Consider the following 15,658-nt stretch of genomic DNA (forward strand, 5'->3'; position numbering starts at 1 on the left):
AGGCTCCACTACCTTAGCTTAATTCCATGAGAAATCACAAGTCTCCCCTACTTTTACTCGAACTCGATTCTTGTCCATAACCATGTTTCTATGATGGTTTTACAACTCATCTACCTTGACTCTGGCATAGCTCATAAGGTATCTTAAAGCCCACTTAATGCTTAAGGATGCATTGATCCAACTCTAAACACAAGGTCTCCTAACTGGCTTAATCTCAGGGTTCACTAACCCACTCGGTACTTAACGTTCGCTGACCTACTTGAACTCAAGGCCATCTCATTAGTCGGCATCTTGCTCAAATCCCAATCGGTTCAATTCTACCATACTCAAAACTCATCCAGTCCGCTGACCAAATCCCACTCGAATGCTAATACCATGGACTTACTCAACTCAATTGATCCTCTAACCCGTACAACTTAAGGCCATGCTAGTTGGCCAATTCTACTTACTCATTTTAGTGAACTGTACACTATCATGGTCTGCTGACCACCACATCTCATTTGGCTTTCTCTCTTGGCCAACAGAAGAACGGTATGCTGATCAGCATAATCTCATGATCTTCTAACCATAAGAACTCATGGTCTATTGACTATCGTCAACTCATGGCTTCAATCATCGACCAATTCAAACTAATCTGCCTCTGCAGAAGACCTTTATGTTTAGACCCAAATACTCAGCTCATACCCTCGCTAAGGCACTTACACCATACAACAAGTGCACATGTTAGTAACTAATCTCAATATCGATTACTTGTGTCCCTTAGCACAAAACTCATTTCAACCTTCATGGCCTTAGTTAACACTGTTTCTTGGTGTATGACCTTTTTGCATTTCGGTCTCAATATAATTCATCACATTTAAAAGGCATCTTATGCCCACATGAGCTAAAACCTTTCGTTACATAAGGCTAGACTCTTATGCCTTTTTGCTTAGCATCCAAGAGCCTATTGGAAAGCTTACCACCTAGGCTAATTTTTCTCACAGCAAGCGTCATTGGCTTATTCTCGAGCCTTTATAGTCCCTATATTGTGACCTTACCTCAATAGCTCTCTTTTCTTTGAGCTTAGCCCCACTTCAATTTCTCATTATCATGCCTACACCCGAGGCTATATTAGTCCCACCGCTGAGCTAAACATGGCTCGAATGCCAAAATGTCATGGCCTGCATATTCCTTATACCAAAAATACATGTCCACGCAACACCTAGACTACTCTTAGTCGAGGTCAACCTTTCTCAAGCTCATTTCTCCATGGATAGATCATTATCGATCCTTCAAGCTACATACTCTTAAGCTCTTCCAATCTTAGACCCCATAAGGTTGCACGCAATATTCCTAAACTCAATAGGGAGAAACCCAACTCCTATCATCTTATTAGCCCACAATTCTCTAGGTGGCCCTAGGTACCCATCTTTGTCTATAGGCATCAAGGTCCCAAGCATCAACCTGCCTTGCTCATAAGGGTGCACAGCTTTGATTCTCATAATATTATCTCATTCTGGCATATTGAGAACCCAACACCTTGTCCGTCTGCATTTTACACAAGCTCTCATGCTTAGATCTCAAAGGTACTACTCAAATGCTAGTTAGTAGTTAGCCTAGAGCCACACTAGGCTCATCTCATCCCATGAAACTCATATCTCAAGGCCTTAGCCCTTAGCCTCATTCTAGGTTGCCCCCACGCATGATGGACACTTGACATCATGCCTATCTTGCCTTGGGGAACTTGGGTGCTCTACCTCAGTTGCAGTACACCTCTAATGATTGGCTACAAGGGTCTAGCCATATACCTACCAACTTGCTTGCTCATCCTTTAGGCTCAATGTTGCCCCTCATATTCAAACACCATCTTATGATCCTTCTGGCTCAAAAAGGGGAAATTGAAGGGTATAGTGAATGCTAGCATCTAAACTCGATGGCTTTATGCAATGGTGCGATACAAGGCCCACCAACCCCAACCGACCTCGGGTTTACCATGACCCAAAAGGACACAATGCCATACTCATGATTTGACTATGCTCGCCTGTCTTAACACCCCATGTGCCTAGGAGTAGTTCACTTTAAACTAGCCAGGCCCTTACCTACTTGCTAGCTGAGCGGTGGTGGAGAGCTGACACTAGTTGCACTTTATAAAGAGCATAAAAGATTTCCTAGCCATCATACCAAGAATCATAAAACTTTTTGAAATGGGGGCACTTTTCTCCCTAGCCATCTCAAGGCCTTCTTTAGCCAAACTCAAGGCCCAATGACCTTTTTCTTGGTCACTATAATTCCATTATTCAATTTGTTGCTCCACTAACCCACTCAAGGGTGCACATATATGTCTTCGATTGATCACACCTGACTTGCTACCAGGTTCCAAGGTGGTCACACACTAGCCTGCACTTGTCCACCTATCTTAGGACTATGGCACACATTGCCCACAAACTCTATAAGCAACATGTTATCAAGCTTATACTGCACACATAGCTCCAGGACCACTTGTCCTGAGCACAAGGTCTCGATCACTTCTCAACTCAGGTTCAATATGGTAGAACTGAGGCACACCAAAACCTAACCATGACACTTGGCCAGGCCAAGGCATTTTTATGGTGGATGAGAAGGGACCACAAGACTTTTAAATACCTGAGAGACTTGGCCAGACAAAGCCCATGATTGTAACTTTTGCTTATACCATCCCAGGGAGTTATTACCCAATTCAGGGACTTAGTCTAAGGTATGGGGTAGCATCAATGTTAAGCATAAGCTTCAGCTTAGCATAGCCAAGCCCTTTTTTCTGCATGCACACTAATCGATCGAGGCCATGGGCTCTTGCAAGTCATCAAAGCAACTAGTTACTATCCAACATGACCAACAGGCATGCATGGCCTAGATTTTGCTTTAGGGAATTATCATAAATGTATGCAATGATAGGCCCATCATGCACACCTACTCCTCCATAGGGGAAGAAGGGGGCTCAGACAATCACTCCTAAAGAGTGTAAGAGATTTTACAGATATGCTAGCAATAAACATTAAAATGTTTGTAATGGCAACACTTTTTCAAACAAACATATTCTACACAAAGGGTTTGTAGGTGCTGATGGTGGTTGAAGCATGTGCCCACACCAAGGCCTGTCATGTGTCGATGGTGTTTGAAGCAAGTACCTAGAACAAGGGCTAGCATGTGCCGATGGTGTTCAAGGCAACTGCCCTTACCAAGGGCCATTTTCTATCGATATTGATTGAAGTATGTGCTTTTATCATAGGTTGAGACTCATAATCTGACTCATACTGCTCTAGGACCCGAGAATGGACTCATTCGGCATCCTAGATTAGCCTTCAACTAGATCGATGCATAGACACATGAACCATAGGGCCAACCACCCCAAGTTGCTCCTAGACAAGGCTACACATAAATTGGTTGATGGAAAGCTAAAAAGAATAATATAGATAAGTAAGAGTAAATTTGTATTACTCAAGTTATGGTGTATGTACAATGAGGGTGAGAGCACCTCTTATTTAAAGCTAAGGCCCCCTTGAATCAATGGCTGACACAGTTCCTATCCTAAGGCTCACAAAGAGTTCAATATTTATAGGACATTACAATAAGATTACATTAGAAAGTTCAAATTTTACGTGGACTCTATCAGAAAAATGTTTGAACTAGCTTGGACTCTATCTTTAGTAGTGCCTGCATAGGGCCCTTCTTTGGCTCTATGCCTAGTTTAGTTTTGCTCATGCCTTAGCTTACTCCCATGTTAATGCCTAGGTCTGTTTGAAAGCTATTGAACTAGATCCCTTGGCTCGAGCTCCCTGAGCTTGTTTCAGCACTCGGACACCCATTCTAGGTCATGGTCTTACCCCCAGAACCTTCATTATGCCTTTGGGCCTAGTCTCCCTTGCATTCTGACTTGGTCACGATTGCTTTAGAACCACTTCCCATTTTAGTGAGAACTACTGGGCCACCCCCACTCATTCTAGCAACACCCTTATTGCTAGGGGGATATTTCACCTGGATTGCATGCCTCTATACATGTTGGCTTTATCTTCTACCCCTTGAACTAGATTTCCCATGTGTTGGTCTTGTACCCAAACAAGTACTTTGCTGGTTGTTCACTTGAGTATCATTAGCCTCATGCTATACTGGTCCCTTTTGCCTACATGCCTAATGTTTCCTCCCCTTCCTCTGAGTTACCTACTGCACACTTTTTTTAGAGGGATCTGGCTATACCTTGGGACTCATGCTATGGTACTCCATTGCCATTTTTCCCTCTCTCTAGGAGAGGTTCACCCTCTCGATAGAATTGAAAAGTAGCAAGTCATATCTTCTTAGGCTTCTCTTAGTGCTCAAACTGCTACTAATCTTGCCTACAAATAGGCTTTCTATGCAGTTAATTGTTGAAAGCCTTACACGTCTTGGGTATTGCTTGACCCTATACAGACTACCACATAAAAAGCAACTCAAGGGCTTTTTCTCCATGCCTTTACGGCTAGTTTTATCAGCGTTGCAAAATCTGGGCTTTCCCCTAGCCCCTTTCTTCCCTAAAGAGAAAAAATCAATGTCTTTTTTACTTTAGCCATTTCCCCTAGGCTTTGAAAGCTTGGTTCACTCAACCTGAGTCTTAAATTCCACAACAACACTAGTTGGACTCGACTCCTACATGCCACTCTATTGTAGCATGGTATTTAGCCCTAGCTTCCGACCATCTAAGCAATGCTTAAGCACTATCGCCCTAGGTCCTAAGCCTACACTAGCAACTATAGTAGCTCATAATGCAAAGTGATCAACCTTGAGCCTTACAAGCTCCTCTTGCAAGGTTGACATTGTGGCCTCCAAAGCCTCATTTTATTGTATGAGCACCTTCAATGCCTTGTTCAAGGTCCTTCCCTGTCTTGGAACCTTTCCCTTAAATTAGTAATGGTCACTTCACACTTACACAGTTGGGTGTTTAGGGACATCACCATGTCTCTCGATCCAACCTTTATTCCCTTATCTGTAAGTGGGCAATCATCAAGGCCCTTAATTTAGCCTTTGGTCTAGTTTTCCCTAGCCATGCTACAGCCTCAAAATACATTATTAGTCATGAATGCATAGACAAAAGGATTACCTCAACTTTTTATGCACTCTAATGATTCGATCCTAGTCCTAAAGAAATAGCTAACCTATCTGTTTGCATAGCATACTAGCACACACACACTATCAGGCATGAATTTGCACATTGGCTACACACTCCCTGCTTTTTTGGTCAGGCACTAGTCACATACCTGCATAGCATGCCCTCATTAGGCACCAATGTGCACACTTGCTCAGTATGCCTTACACTTTTAGTCTGGCACCAGTCATACACTTGTATAGCACACCTTTATTAGGCACCAATCTGCACACTGGCTTAACACACCTTGCATTCTCAATCGAGCATCAATTTGCATGCTTGCATGATAAGCCCAACACTCCTATAGCACCATAATAGTGATCAGTCGAGCATCTAGTCTATATTCTTGCACACTTACACCTTGTGCACTAAGGGCCATATCAGTAGCACACGAGCATAAAAATGACCTAGGACACCTGCACCACATAATTGACTGCCTGTACCAATACGTTCAAACCTCCCCTGAGGCTTACTCTGATTCTAGTAGTACCTAGCACTGATCACCTCTTTTACACCAACTTTTGCCAACTCTGAACAAATTTTAAACCTGCTTTGATACCACTTTTCATGGGTCAAGACTCATAATATAACTCATATGGCTTTAAGACCTAGGAATGGACTCATCTACCATCATAGATTAGCCTTTAACTTAACCAATGCATGGACAATTAAACCACGAGGGCCAGCCCCTGTAAGCTATTGCTAGACAAGGCTGCATATAAATTATTTGATAAAATGCTAAAAAGAACAATAAAGATAAACAAGGGTAAACTTATATTACTCAAGTTGTAGTGTCTATACAATAAGGGTGGGTAAGGCCCCTTTGAATTAATGGTTGACATAGTTTCAATCCTAGGGCTCACAAAGAGTCCAATATAAGCAAGACATTATAATAAGATTACATTGAAGAGTTCTAATTTTACATGGACTCTAATAGAAAGGAGTGTGAACCTGTTTGGACTTCTTCTTCAACAATACCCATGTAAGGCCCTTTCTTGGTCCCACGATTGGCTCGGTTCTACCAATACCTAGGTTTACTGCCATACCCATGCTTAGGTCAATCTAAAAGCTACTGAATTAGATCCCTTGGCTTGAGCTCCTTGAGCTTATTTTTGCTTTCATGCACCTACGTTGGGTTAGGGTCTTGCCCTTAAGACTTCCATTATGCCACTAGGCCTGGTTTTCCTTGCCTTTTGACTTGGTCCTAGTTGCCTTAGAATTGTTTCCTATTTCATGAAAACCATTGGGCTTGGTCATTCTCGTGAGCCATGACACCCTAACCAAGTCTAGATTATGTCAATGCTAAGTGAGGCATGTGCACTTACCAAGGGCTAACATGTGAAGATGGTGGTCAAAATAGGTGCCTATACAAAGGCTAGCTTGTGCCAATGGCAATTGAGGTAGGTGCCTGTATAAAAAATAAACTTATGTCAATAATGGTAGAGGCATGTGCTTGCACCATGCACTGGCATGTTCTGATGATGGTTGAGGCCTTGGTTAAAGTTTGATTCTAGGCCTCAATGCATATGCTGGGCTTAGGCATGTTTTAGTGTTGCATTTTTTTGCTTAGAGCACCATTGCTAAAGAACTTGATTGGCGACATTAGGGGTTTTGATGATTGAAGAAGGGGGTCGAGGGGTGTATGCACATGAATTACAATGGGTGTTGGTGCTTAGCCCTTATATTGTCCTCCTATCGTCGAAAGAACCTTAACAACTCACACCTTCTTAAAAACCATAAGAGCTTTTACAAGTTCGCAACTAGCAGCCATTCAAGTGTTTGAAATGGGGAAACTTTTTTCAAATGGGCACAAAATCTTTTACACTTTAATTTTTTAACTGAATTTTTTATGGATACCAACAAAAATACAGGAATCATGTATATTAAATTTAGGGCCAAAACTCCTTATCAAAAAATCTTGAATTATGAAAATTTTCAAAAATCATTAAAAGTAGAAACTGAGTCATCTTTTCATGAATCTTCGCATGAGGGCATAAGAGACTGTTATATGAATTTACAAGCCATAAAAATAGCATTGGCATGGAAGAAATATAAGGATGTGCTTGAACCCACCATTAGTCAATTGTTGTGCACATGGTATGTAGCCCAACATATGCCAATGGTGTTCAAGGGAACAGCTCGTACCAATGGCTAGCATGTATTGATGGTGGTTGAAACATGTGTCAAGACCAAGGGCCAACATGTTTCAATGGCGGTACAGGCATGTGCATATATCATAGTTCATAAATTGGTCTAGGCCTAAGGGTTTTTTCCAAGTTAAGGAGTAGTTTTAGTTTTAGCAAGATAAAGCCTGATAACCAAAGGGACCAGGCCTTCAGGCATACTAAAGGTTTAGGTCATAGGGAATTAGCCTAAAAAAATGGTACAGGCTTTGACCAAGACTCTAGAAGCTCAAGCGCAATTTTTCAAATGGGCACAAAATCTTTTACACTTTAATTTTTTAACTGAATTTTTTATGGATACCAACAAAAATACAGGAATCATGTATATTAAATTTAGGGCCAAAACTCCTTATCAAAAAATCTTGAATTATGAAAATTTTCAAAAATCATTAAAAGTAGAAACTGAGTCATCTTTTCATGAATCTTCGCATGAAGGCATAAGAGACTGTTATATGAATTTACAAGCCATAAAAATAGCATTGGCATGGAAGAAATATGAGGATGTGCTTGAATCCACCATTAGTCAATTGTTGTGCACATGGTATGTAGCCCAACATGTGCCAATGGTGTTCAAGGGAACAGCTCGTACCAAGGGCTAGCATGTATTGATGGTGGTTGAAACATGTGTCAAGACCAAGGGCCAACATGTTTCAATGGCGGTAGAGGCATGTGCATATATCATAGTTCATAAATTGGTCTAGGCCTAAGGGTTTTTTCCAAGTTAAGGAGCAGTTCTAGTTTTAGCAAGATAAAGCCTGATAACCAAGGGGACTAGGCCTTCAGCATACTAAAGGTTTAGGTCATAGGGAATTAGCCTAAAAAAATGGTACAGGCTTTGACCAAGACTCTAAAAGCTCAAGCGCAATGTTCAAGTTTAGCAAAATTAAGCCTGGTTTGGGTGCTGGTGCTAGTGAGCATTATAGGAATTTACAAGCCATAAAAATGACATTAGCACAACAAAAATATAAAGATGTGCCTGAACCCACCTATTGCCTAGTCATGGTACGTGTGGTGCAAGGTCTAGGCCTAGGATACCCCATCTTAGTGTATGGCCTAGCATGCATTGATAGTGGTCAAAGCATGTGCCAAGACGAAGGGTGAACATGTCCCAATGGTGGTCAAGGCATGTTCAAGTGCCACTATCTGCAAGCTAGTCTAAGCCTAGAGGTTCTTTCTAAGTTAAGGAACAGATTCAATTCTAGCGGGATAAATTTTGACAACTAAGGGGTCCAAGCCTTAAGGCATACTAGAGGTCCAATCATAGGGAACTAGCCCAGAATAATGGTACAAGTAGTGATCAAGACTCTAGCGGCTCAAGTATGATGTTCAAGTTTGACAAAATTGAGCCAGACCTAGGTGTAGGCCTTGGTGAGTGTTATTCGAATTTACAAGCATGCATTGCATGGCAAAAATATAAAGATGTGCCTAAACCCACCTACTACCCCATCATGGTGCATATGGTGTATAGCCCATGCCCAGGATACTTGTGCTTAGTGTGTGACCCAGCATGTGCTATTGGTATTTAAGGGAACTACCCACAAAAAAGACCAGCATATGCTGATGGTGGTCGAAGCATGAGCCAAGACCAAGGGCCAACATATCCCAATTATGGTCGAGGCATTTGTATGTGTCACGATCTACAAGCTAGTTTGACCTAGGGGTTCTCTCTGAGTTGAGAAACAGTTCCAGCTCTTATTGGAAAGGGTTTGATTAGCGAGAGACCAGGCCTTAAAGTCTATTAAATGCCCAGGCCATGAAGAACTAGCCTAGAATAATGATAAGGTAGTGATCAAGACTCCAGAGGCTCAAGAATGGTGTTCGAGTTTAGCAGAATTGAGCCAGGCCCAAGTGCAGGCACTAGTGAGCATTTATGTGAATTTATAGGCCATAAAAATGGCATTGGCATGGCAAAAATATGAAAATGTGCCTAAACCCTCCTATTGCCTGGTTGTGGTGCACATTGTGTGCCATTTGAGCCCAAGATACTTATGCATGGTGCGTAACCTAGCATGTGTCAATGGTATTTGAGGCAACTACCCACACAAAGGGCCAATATGTCTCAATGGTGCTCAAAACATGTGCCCAGAACAAGGGCTAGCATGTCCTGATGATGGTCAAAGCACGTGCTTATGTTACCATCCAAAAGTTGCTTATCATGGTCAGTCTTGGTGTGCCATGGTTTGGTCATGACTGACCCTAAGTTAAGCAACAAATGGGCCTTATGGTAGGGACAGTGGTCTGGGAGCTATGTACAGGTAGCGTAAGCCTAAGAACATGTTGGTAATAGTATGTGCGATCTATGTGAGCCTTAAACCCCAAGATATATATGCAAGTGTGAGCCAGTGGGCAGCTACCCTAGAGGTAGGTAGCCAGTTAGCTATTGTTGGTTGAAGCCATAAGTAGGCACCTTAGAGCAATAAGTGGAATGCTGGAATTATGGTGGCAAAGAGATAGGTCACTGGGCCCTGACTTGATTGAAAAAAGGCCCTAAAGTGGCTAGAGAGAAAAGTATTCCCATTTTAGACAGTCATGTATAGGTCGCACACTTAAATGCCATCCATTTTGGAGCCTAGTTGATTTGGTAGGTGAGTTGTTACACATTTTTTAGTGGATTTTGACTTTCACGACCACCATCTTCCTATCTTAATCAACCAACACCTTTTGTGGGTTTTAGGTTAGCACACAGTTAAGCATTGTAACCTGGTTTCTAATACATCTTGCATTACCAATTTTGCATACCAAAAATGGCTCACTTGAAGCTCTTGATTCCTTAGCACAGCTCCATGAAGCATCCATGTCATCCTACCTATTTAAAGTTTGAAAATAGGTTAAGGGCATTACACCTTTGATGCCTCTAATCATTGGCTTTACCCGATAGAACTTGTTAATGGCTCCAGCTATCCTAAGGGAAACTTTGAAGAGAACTAAGTACTAGACTGTTCGATTAGTCTTTTGCCCCTATACCTATGTCAGATGACAATTTGCACATCATATCACTATGGGCCTTTGGTAGAGTTTCCTTTAGCTTTACCCTACTCAAGCATAGTTCACCATCTTTTAGGTCCTAATAGGCATGCTTACACTTGAACCCTTCTAAAAAAATCAAGTTAAATCAGTGGTGCATCTGTAAGGGATCTTGCCAATCAACTTTCTTACACCTTCTGGGTTTTCTAGCTCATTGACTTGTAGACATGTCAGACTCTTTATTCTATGTTTCGAAACAGGCTAGATTAGTAGCCTATAGGCCAATACCAAGAGCATATCAATGCCAAGGCAAGTAGAGACAGCACGTGCTACACTCCACGATCACGACAATAACATCTCTATGAGCAAATCATAAGCCTACCTTAGGCTATCTTTACAACTGGCATGTGCTATGCCCCAAGCTGATCAACGAACTAGCTTTTGCCATTCCATATCTAATTGGGGTGCATCGTCGGCCCCCATCCACTTCCCTCTCTATAATTTCAAGCACTCTCTAACTTTCTTTTCAATGTCCATTTCATCTTCCCTAGCAACACTTATTCATTATCAGTCTCTTGCTCATATTCAACCCAACCTTGGATAAATTTATCGCATGATTAGGGCTACATTCCTAAAGAGCCTGACTCATAAATAGTGCCTTGTGGTGCGATAAGGTCTAGGCAAAATGGGGCTCTCATCCTCTCTAGTGTCATTTTCCAGGGGACTTAGGCCTAGTCTGCCATTAAGGATGCTTTTCCAGACTACAATTTGGATGTTAAGGGTGCTCGATTCTGAAGTTGCTCTATTCCCAGTGCACTCTCTATTACTTGAAGAATCTAGGTAAACTTCTTTTCCTCTACTTATTGATATGCTCAAACTCGTCAAGTAATCCCATTTGACCTATGGACATGATGTGAACATTGATCAAGTGATATAAGGGGTCAATGGCGTCCTAATGGACAATAAGTGTGCATCACTGAAGATGGGGCATTTCGGGGGCTTTACCACTGATGGTCATAGCACTATCATTGCTGGGGACTTATTTTTGGGCCAACCACGACTGACAAGATCATGAGAAGCCATGTTCTACCCCCTCATCTAGAGCTCAATGGTTAGAGGTTAAGGGGGAAACGGTGTATGGCACCCAGGTAGACGTGTTATCGACCTAATGGCTTAGGGTGTGACTTGTGTTCAAAGACTTGATAGTTTACAAGATTCTACAATTCACACCCAGTATTGCATTTCACTACATTCTTCATCGATGCGGGAGCTGAGATATCCATTGTTGAGAGTTATTTTGGTTTTTTACGATAAAAGGAGTCACTATATCACCTGTACATGGCTGTGAATGGAATGGCAATGGCATATGTGCTTTTTTTCATTTCAATTTCTTAGCCTGATTCACATCAGTGGGGTTCATTATTTGGTTGAGGGTGGTGATACTGATCATTTCACCCACCTGAGAGGTGATATAAAGTGACCATTATGCCTATCCAAGGCCAAAAAGGGCTCGGGGCATGGAGGTACCTTTGCCCCTTTGGTGTTTTTTTAATGCTTTCATGGGTCATTCGTTGAGTAGGTTTTCACAATGATCCCTCCATGGGTTCACCTACAAAAACCTTATTATGACTTTTTTTTTCTCTAAATTATAAGGTTCAGTGGACTTCTCGTAACGTAATGAACAACAAATCGTCTATGTCATCATGATCCAAACAATTCACCAAACCATTCAATTAGTAAGAGTGACAGGCAGTGTGTTTAAAGGGTAAGGACATAGTCAACACTAGTAAATGACTCATGCTTACTAGGAATTCCTAGTAGAGGACCAATAATTGCAATAATCTGTCCCCATCATGATGAAATTTCAAAGACTACTTAAACCTATTAGCCAAGGCTATAGACTTGATGAATACATCAGTGTAGTGTACATGCGGTCTAGAACATCTAAGGGCATCATAGACCTATTATTACCTCAAACTTTCTTAGCCTAAGTGACCATATCCCTCTAGAAAGCTAGCCATAAAGGATCACCTCTATGTAACTAGTTAGTAGGTCAAGGTCTTATAATTCATTTTACCAACTAAGAACAGCCATGCATCACCACCCATAGAATCAAGAAATAGTTCTCAGTTTGTCAATCCTTACTATGCCTAAACCTTGTAAGTTTCCCCGTATTGAGTTAAATTAGGCTCAACTCATAGTCATGCCCTTCCATCAATTCCTTTAAGTTTCAACCTTGTAACCATACTCCCCCTAAAACCCAAGGTCTTTGATTTCTCATAAGGTGCCAGCGGAGTCCTAAATGTATCATCTATCGATCCCTAGTTAGTAGCTTTTATGGTGGAGAATAGATTGGTATCTGATTATCTTCGACCTCTAACTTTCATTCTTGATTAATGAAAACATCCTTGTCAAATGCTTTTGTAGTTGTTCATCTTTCATAAATCCAAGAATTTCACATCTAACTATGAAATACAAATGCCCCTAACCGTCCCTATTAATCATTACTCTGATCTTGAAGGCCAACACAATAAGACCAAAATCCTATGATGTTATCCCATGTTAATGTATACAAGTGTAGGCCTACATTGAGTACTTTAATTTCTTCAAAATAATAGCATAGAGGAATAAGTCAGCCAGTTAAGGCCAAGAGTGCATCGTCAGCAGTAGGGATGAGTAGATCGATGCTTACCATGAGTAGACCAAACATCCCAACCCTAGTTCCAACTATGAAATTTTTAATTTCATCAACTTAAATATACTCTATTAGAGCTAGAATTACTGTGACTGCTCGCACCAGCCTGCATCGACCTTTTTATCTAATAAATGCATCATTTCTAAAAGTCAGTGTTTGTTACATGTATTAGCTCTAGAATTACTATAGCTATCCAAGTAGTAGATACCATCAAACAATCTATAACTGATTTAATGAGCTATTTGCAATTTCACAGTATGAATTAGTTCATACTTACACATGCATAGCTTAATCTTTGAAACAAGCATATGACTACTAGTAGGATCAATCGAGTAGCATTCATTTCAGACATTGGCACTGTGTGGGGCTCAGTGCATTGATTGAGCAGCGAAGAGAGCCAACACGAAGCATAAGCATCATGCGTGTTGACCATGTAAAATGCATAGCATCGGATGAACAAGGGCCGAAAGCCTACACCCACAAAGCATTTTACATCCAAGAGCATGATCGAAGACTAGTGCACCAATGCATCCATGGAGGTTTGGGTGGCATGTTTGGAGCATGTGGCACATTTAGGGCAAGGGGCACAATTGAGGTCTAACCTGCAGTGCCTAACAACATAGAGGGATGAAGGATGGCAAGACATCCGATTTCCATTGATTTAGCTATGCAATATGGGATCTTGATATGCCCCCAAGGTATGATGACCATATAGGGGTAGATCAAAAAAATGATAGGTTGACAATTTGATGTATCGAGCTTGGAGTCTGCCAACATGTACAACTACAATACCACTCATATGCTCATTATGTATAGGTTACAGCATCCATGTACATCGATCCATAACCCACCTAATCGACTACTCTATGAATGAGTAGAGAAAAATGATGTACGAGATGCCTCTACTATCAAATAGGCAACAACAGTAGACACCACTAATGCTTGGTCTGGCTAGGACCACATATGCAAACTCCACTATCACCACCCTAAAGGGATGTTACCCAATTTAAGGACTTGTTCTTGGGGTCTTGGCAGTATCGACTACATGCACGAGCTTGGCTAGGTTAAGGATTTTTGTGGTTGATGAGAAGGAGCCATGAGACTGCCAAATACTTGAGACACTTGCCACAACCATAGCTTTTGCTTGCACCACCCTAAGGAGTCATTGCCTAATTTAGGTACTTGGTCTGGGGTTTAAAGCAACATCAACCTTAGGCACGATCTTGAGTTTGGCATAGCCAAGCCCCTTTTTCACATGCACATCAATCAGTCAAGGTGATAGGCACTTGTAGGTCACTAGAGCAACCAATCATCAGACAATATAGCCATATGGCATGTATGGCTTAGATTTTGCTCCAGGGATGTTGCCATGGATGTATGCAATGACAGGGCCATCACACACACCTATTCCCCCATGGGGGGAAGGGGTCATAATTTAGGTCTAACTTTGTAGCCTATAAGGACACAAGATGGATGAGGGATGGCAAGACATCCAGTTTTCATTGATTTAGCTTTTTAGTACAAGATCCCGATTATGGCCCTAAAGTACAATTACCACATGGACAATGATTGAATAGGATGATGAGTCAACAATTCAATGCTTCGAGTATGGAGCCTACCAACATGTACAACCATAGCACCACTTATATGCACATTACGCACAAGTGGTAGCATCCACGCACATTGATCTATAATCCACCCAATCGATTACTCGACGAGTGAAAAGTGGAAATGACGTATGAGGCCATGCCACAACCACTTGGCATGGGAAAAACATAAGAAAAGGAAAGGACATGAGACTACCCATGCCATCCAACAGGCAACAATGGCATAGCACCATCAATGCTTGGTCTGACTAGGAGTGCACATGCAAATCCACTCTTACCACCTTAGAGGGACATTACTTGATTCAGAGACTTGTTCTTGGGGTCTTACGTAGCGCTAGTTGCATGCATAGGCTTAATATCATGGCCTATGCATTCCTTATATCAAAACTACACATCTGTGTGGCACCAAGACTACTCCTAGTCAAAATCAGCCTTTCTCAAGTCAATTTCTTCATGGATAGATTATTATCAATCCTCTAAGTCATATACTTATGAGCTATTCCTAGCTTAGATCTTGTAGGTTCACACACAACATTCCCAAACTCAATAAAGGGAACCCAACTCCCATCATCTCATCGGCCCACAATTCTTAAGGTGGCCCTAAGCACCCATCTCTATCGTAGTCATCAAGGTCCCAAACATTGACCCACCTTGCATATAAAGGTGCATAGCCCTAATTCTCATAATATTATATCATTCTAACATGATAAGATCCCAACACCATGCTCACCCGCATCTTACGCAAGCTCTCATGCCTAGATCGTAAAGGCACTATTCAAAAGCTAGTTAGTAGCTAGCCCGAAACCACACTAGGCTCATCCCATCCCATGAAACCCATATCTCAAGGCCTTAGCCCTTAGCCTCATTCTAGTATACCCCCATGCATGATGGACACTCAACATCATTCTTATCCCACCTCGGGGAACTCGGGTGTGCTACTTTAGCCATAGCATAACTTTACCAATTGGCTAAAAAGGTCTAGTTGCATGCCTGCCAGCTAGCCCGCTCATTCCTTAGGCCTGATGGTGCCCCTCCTACACAAATACCATCTTATGATACTTCTAGCATAAGGTGGGGA

The 15,658-nt window shown here is 41.7% G+C and overlaps 2 pseudogenes; both read right to left on the reverse strand.

Annotated features, from left to right (window-relative positions):
* Positions 1-11,416: 11,416 nt before the first annotated feature.
* LOC149516827 (5.8S ribosomal RNA) lies at positions 11,417-11,572 on the reverse strand (annotated as a pseudogene).
* A 292-nt stretch (positions 11,573-11,864) lies between these two features.
* LOC149516828 (18S ribosomal RNA) lies at positions 11,865-13,308 on the reverse strand (annotated as a pseudogene).
* Between the last annotated feature and the right edge of the window lie 2,350 nt (positions 13,309-15,658).

This window comes from Durio zibethinus, chromosome 9, assembly GCF_047325235.1.
Source record: "Durio zibethinus cultivar Kanyao isolate XHJ-2024 chromosome 9, ASM4732523v1, whole genome shotgun sequence".
In the NCBI taxonomy this organism is placed as follows: Eukaryota; Viridiplantae; Streptophyta; class Magnoliopsida; order Malvales; family Malvaceae; genus Durio; species Durio zibethinus.